The sequence below is a fragment of the Apteryx rowi genome, unplaced genomic scaffold (assembly GCF_003343035.1).
Source record: "Apteryx rowi isolate R43461 unplaced genomic scaffold, aptRow1 scaffold_12, whole genome shotgun sequence".
Lineage (NCBI taxonomy): Eukaryota > Metazoa > Chordata > Aves > Apterygiformes > Apterygidae > Apteryx > Apteryx rowi.
Genome location: NW_020447419.1, coordinates 6544792 through 6550897, shown reverse-complemented (window position 1 = coordinate 6550897; position 6106 = coordinate 6544792). Strand labels below are relative to the sequence as shown.

The 6106-nt window shown below is 47.5% G+C and overlaps 1 protein-coding gene across 1 annotated transcript in view; it reads left to right on the top strand.

The window, feature by feature from the left end:
• The first annotated feature begins 519 nt into the window (after positions 1-519).
• The window catches only part of BMPR2 (bone morphogenetic protein receptor type 2), a 121151-nt gene continuing 115564 nt past the window's right edge, over positions 520-6106 (top strand). The window contains exons 1-2 of the mRNA XM_026087007.1: positions 520-874; positions 1723-3909. The gene's annotated coding sequence lies outside the window, so the exon portion shown is untranslated. The remainder of the gene's footprint in view (positions 875-1722; positions 3910-6106) is intronic.

Below are 6106 nucleotides of genomic sequence, written 5' to 3'. Positions count from 1 at the left end.
AATTAAGGGTATTTTCTGACAAATTTGAAAAAAGGCAAAACCCCCCTCCAACCTAGGGAACGCGAGGCGCCTCCTGGGGCATTTCCTCCTGCGAGGTTGTCCTTCCTGCTGCTGGCRAGCTTTCATCTGTAGGGAAATTACAAACTCTTTGCGATGGAAATCAAGGGCAATTTTTCCTTTAGAAGTCTCTACCTACTTGTCCCTCCCTGCTTATTTATATCATAGGCTTTAATTTTAAATCGCAAGCAAAGGTAGAGGTTTCCTGGAGCCTGAGGGCTGCCCATGCCCCCTAAGCCACACACGCAGGGCTTGGTCAACCCATTTTGGTCTGAARATGACCTCTGGGGGCCCGTCGCTCGTTGGTGAATCAGAGCTTTTTAGACCTCTGAAATTTCAAATGACCTGAGATAGTGCGAGGTGAAGGGAGGGACTGTGCCACCGAGGCTGGCTCCGTGCCCCAGCCGCTGAGGAGCCGTGTCTGTGGTTCAGGGGAGGATTTATTTGCTCTATATATTCCTGAGAGTTATGTGAAAGGCAGAGAGGCCGTACAGAGACACTGACTCATTTTTTGATCTGAAGGAGTGTTCTCCACAGATAAAAATAAGTTTCAAAATCATCAGACAACAGATGTCACGCTGCAGGCAGAAGCAGAAGGGACGGACGTCTTCTGTTTGGTGTGGTGACAGGTAGCAGTTCAACTTTCATCTCTGTAAAGGTGCTGGCCACATGCGGGACGGCAACGGCTGCTTAGGAGCAGAAAGGAAAGGCGGCTTCGGAAAGCCAACGTGGCCTTGCCCTGCGACGCAGCTCTTGCAGGCCTGGCACCGCTCGCCGTATCTCCGTTTCCAACTAAGTCCGCTGCTGGACCTAATGAGTAAGGAAGGGATGTTTTGAACCGACAAACACCCTGCAGCAAATTTCCCATTTGAGGTTGTGATGAGCAAGCCGGGAGATTGGGGTGAGCCATAAAGGGCCTTTTGCCTAGGATTTAAGGCTTAACTCCAGGTGGGAGGTGCTTCTCCGGGCTTGCAGGAAAGCTTCTCTCACCTCCACCCCCAGCCTGGAGATAAAGTTCCCACAGACTAAGCAGTGTTATCTCCAAAACGAGACAGCTACTGCTCCCAACATTGCTCGTAGTTCATTATCACAGCRAGATATCACGTCTTATGAAATGTAAGAATGGCTATTAGCTGATTCACTGCTAATCCTTTTAGACACAGAGTATGCCATTGACTTTGTCAATGGAATAAACACACACGTTTACTATGTGTTTATCCCGCAACGCTCAGCTCCTTCCTCCTTCTCCCAAAGGCTCAACCTGTCCCATACCCGCCTGGGACACTTCCAGGCTTGAACCTTGTATCTGCTACAATGCAGTTCTGCGCTACCCATAGGAAAACATCTGCCACATCGAAATCAGGAGATGTGCRGACAGCGTAAAAGGAAAGGAATTTAATATGAAAATAGATCTTCACAAGGAACTGCCACAAAAGCTGTATAATTCATTTTTGTAATAAATTAATTAAGTCTCCTTCTGAAAGCTAAAYAGAGCTGCCACAAAATTTGTAGTCCGGCCAAGGACGACATCAAAGACTACAGTAACTTTGTTGCAGAGTATGGTTCATTTTGCAGTAGATCACACAGCAGCAGGGCAGAGTTAGAAAAAAACAGGTCTGAAAGCACTTATGAATTCATACTCACAAATGTTTCCTTTTTTTGAAGGCTACATAGTTGCTGCTCTTTTCTACGCTTCAGAGACAAAGAAAAAAAATGAAGACATAATAGTCTTCAGACGGACGTTTCTGAGTCCAAAGGCCAAAAGTAATGTCTGGCACAGATTATCTGACTGGACTAAAGGGGAAACGAGTTCCCTCCGAGGCAGGGAATTCAATCCGCCGTTTCCTTAAAGCTGTGGGTTGACTGTCAAGAGCGAGAGCCTGCTCTGCCACGTGCTGCCACCGGAGGTTTGATGGGTTTATCTCCAGTCTTGGCAGGACACATGGGCTGTCGCTGGTGGTGCTTTTCCTTCCTGTGAAGAAGACCGGAAAGTTTCTCCCACACAGGATTTTTCCAAGGTTTCGGGCGGTTGTTTCCCCCTCGGGCTGCAATGCCGCTGTCCTGGCTACGTCCCACCTTGGTGTCTCTCTTTGGAGGAGTCAGTTTCCCTAAGGCGAAGCTGAGCCCTGGAGAGGGGACGGACACCAACCCTTGGTTCAGACAAGGTGACGGTGATGCTGGTGGGCTGAAGGAGGCTCTGAAGGGTAGGATGCCTTGCCCTATTGCTAAGAAAATCTGTCCCCCCTAGAGAAAGGTGTTTCTGGATCCAGATTGCTCCTAAAGTCCCCGGGGTGTTCACCGTTCTTCCTTTAACTACGATCGTCCCGCAGCCACCCTTGCTTTTCCGACCTTTCATTCCCAGGGGACTTACGGGGGGGTATCGGTGCCTTGGTGTGACACCCTGGATTTGAGGCCGATGGGAAAATCTGTGTAAAATAAGTAACCAAATACCTACAATGGTAACAGCGTCTGCGTGTGATTACTTGTTTAGCTACATTGGCTGCAGCTTCTCGCTGCTAACTCAGCAGACTGCAAGGAGCAGACAGTATTGTCTTTTCGGTTCGTTCTGGCTGCAGTTCAGGATGTTAATAACAATCTAGACAGCTTTATAAGGCTTGGATCCTGGCTATCGCAGATCACCTCTCTCTCGATATACTGCTACAGGAGGTGAGATCAGGGAAGATGATCTTGCTGACAGGTCCCTAATTTAGCGATAAGTGGCAAGCGTTTGCAATGGAGACCCACACCAAATCCATTATTTATGAAGATACCGCTTGGGGTCCAGGATGGGAGTACTTATTTGTAGGGAAGTCTGTGAACATCTTGATTATTATTGTTTTAACGTGTGTTTATGCATCAGAGTCAACGCTACAGGGATGCTTTCTTTTAAAACAAACAAATAAGCTCCTAGAAACAAAGCAYTGGGTGATGTTGTTATCCTCTCTTCCCAGCATTTATGACAGCATTGAGAGAACACCCTGGGCAGGCTGATGGGCAGCCAAGTAAAATTTATGACTTACTTTAAACTGATTTGTTGACATCATGAAAAGCCCTGTCAAAAAGAGCAGTTCTCCGAGTCCTAACAATGATAACGGCTGTATGGCATCAGCACTGAAATGCTCTTGGGTAGCAGGGAACCTATCCTGAGAAATCTTTTAAGAAGTGCCTGAAAATTGTGTTTTCTGAAAAGGAATAGGGCTAAAGTTATTGTCTGGTAGGTTGTTTTGGTTTTCTTAATGCTTTGTTGATTTTATTTTCCACTGATTGGAATATTCGCTTGGAAGCATGAAAGTAAGATTTTCCATATGTCAGGTAATTTAAAAAAATTAAATGTGTTGTTTAAAGGAGACACTGCTAACAAGGACATGTCTAATTATGTTCATGCACAATCTTGAATTTGCAAGAGATATCAATGCGTTTGCACRTGCATCGGCACGACAGCAGGAAATATCTGAGATGTACATCAGCCTGATTTCCTGCTTTAGCATCTCACCTAAGTATGGAAGCAGTGCAAAGGGCAGCCCTAGTGAGCTGGATGCGGCCGTGCCATTTAAAGCTCCCTCGCCCTGGGGCAGGACAGATGTGGCTGCTGTGGACGTGGTGCACATCAGCCTAATATCTCAGGGAGCTTGCAACCGCTGTAGCCTGGTGCCTGTGTCTCTGCCCTCTTCGTCCCCACCTGCTTGCAAGTGCCGTGGATGACAGTTGCAAAATAGTAAGGTCTTTTCCCCTCTCCCTATTTTTTTACAGTCTTTTCTTGCTTAAGTTCAATGCTGTTGTTTCATGGGGCTAAGTTCTTCCTGGCAGAAATATAAGGCTTCAGCAGAGCATCCTCAGCATCTTAAAATCTTGGTAAGTTTTAGAAGGTTTTCTCTGTTTTCTCTCTCCTATCCTTGTTTTGACCAACACTGAAAATGTACAATGCCACAGCTCCGTAAGTTTTCATTATCCTAAGTATTTTTCTGTGGGTCTCATTTGGCATTGCTGCATATTAGGCTAGCGAAATGCTGGCATACAGTTAGAACAGATAAAACAATACCAAAGAATTATAAATATGCCCTTGTCCAAGCAAATAACAATAAGTGAGTCTGAGAATGACCGTTTAGATCTCTGGTTTCCTCCCACCACCGTGGGAAAGGGAAGCTGCCTCTGTCCTTAGACAGCAGCGATTACTTCCTACATCTGTGTGGCAAAAGGGGGGTCGGCACATCCCGGGCCGGGAGAACCAGGGCTCCAGCAACTCTGCGGCTCCGGCAGCTCCGTGGCTCCAGCGGCGAGCACGGCGCAGGGCCCTCTGCGCCCACACTGCATGGGGAGGCACCTGGCCCTGGGGGGCGACGTCTTCTGAAAATTCAGGGTTGGGTAGGGAAGGAGGAAGAAGCCTTGCAAACTGCTGGGAATGTGTGTCCAGGGGGTTAGACCAAGGCCCTCATCCAGGTGTAAGCTCAAGCTAAGCAGATCCACTGCCACGGTGAGGTCTTTTGCAGGTCCACATGGCCTTCACAGGGGTGTTTTCTGGATCAGGGCCCATGTTTTTCTGAAACTGTGAGGAAATAATTATATTAAAAATGGCATGTCTTGTTTCTTCTTTATAGAGAAACAAAACACAACAAAAACCCAATCTGTTTTTCTTTTCTCTGGGAAGAAAGAAAAGTGAGTATTTTAAGGCATAAAACTATTTTATGTGATTTCTTGTGAAGAAGAATTCCCAATATTAATTAATGGTCCAAAATGAGAGCTATTAAAACCAGAGGGAGTTTTGTCTTTACTTCAGGATGAGCCAGTTTTGATATATGTCATAAGCAGTTACTGTAATTTTCTTTTAACCATCTAAACAGTAAAAGTGCTGCATAACCCGCATAGTTAAGTTCTTGTTTTCTGTGAGCAGAGTAGATCTAGCCTCTTTTATTGGTAGGTGTAGCTGGGCAGAAAGCATGTTGCAGTTAAATGTCTTCACTAAACCAGAAAAAAACACTGGATTTTGGTCCTACAAAAAATATTCAGCATTGGTTTTCTTTTCTCTCTTGGAGGTAAATCTATTGTTTGTTTGTTTTCTAAAGGTTACTTCTTGACAGTTCACATTCCACAAATAAGAGGAAGGATATTGTGGTTAACGTGGTTGTAATTCTGGAAAGTGGCAATACGAATTACACTCTGGGATTCTGTATTTTATTGTCTCTCACCAATATCTACATTAAATCTGCATAGATTAGAAGTAAAAATAGGGCAACAAACTCTTAAAAATTGCTTGTAGCTATCAGCCACACAAACTCAGTTTGACATGAGGAAAGTCAAACTTTGCTGTCTCTGGCCTATGCGGCCCAACGGTAACGGTCCTGTTAGGCTTTATTTCATTACACTGTTGATGAAGCAAGAACCAGACCAGGTCTATTTCACTGGTAAGGGCTCAAGAAGAGGAATGAGGAGTGACACAGACATTTTTTATTGTCATAAAAATAACCGCATCTGACTGACAACAACACCCTTTTATGGAGCAATATTTAGTATTTTAAAGCATGGAACAGGATTTTGCAATTCGTATCTCCTGTCGCTCTGTTACTGAGATGGGTGCAGGAACAGCGGCACAGAGGGAAGCGCTCCCGCATCCTGCCCTTAGCGAAGCCCGCACACGGAGGCCCTGCCGGGGCAGGACGCGTTTTTAGCCACCTCTCCCTAGCCCGCACCAGCGAAACGCGCCTGAGGGCGCCGAGCGAGGCCGGGACAGCGCGCACTGCACCGCAGCCCCCGCTCCCCCACCAGCCGCGGGCCTCCCGTCGCGTGCAGCGCAGCGCAGGTTAAAGCGCACAAGGAGCTCGGCGGCTCGGCCCTGCTTCTGTTCCGAAATCATAAAACCTCCCGATTTACGCAGCAGAGGACGCCGCGCAACAACATGGAGGCGCGGGCGGGGCGCCGCCCCGCGCCGCCTTCCCTCCGCGGGGCCCTTCTCTACCTGCCCGGAGGCCCACCTCTATGGTCGGGGAGAGGCGAGGGGGGGAGGGGCGTGGCCCGGGCGGCGCGCGGCGCGGCCGTTGGGGCGGGGGGCGTGGCC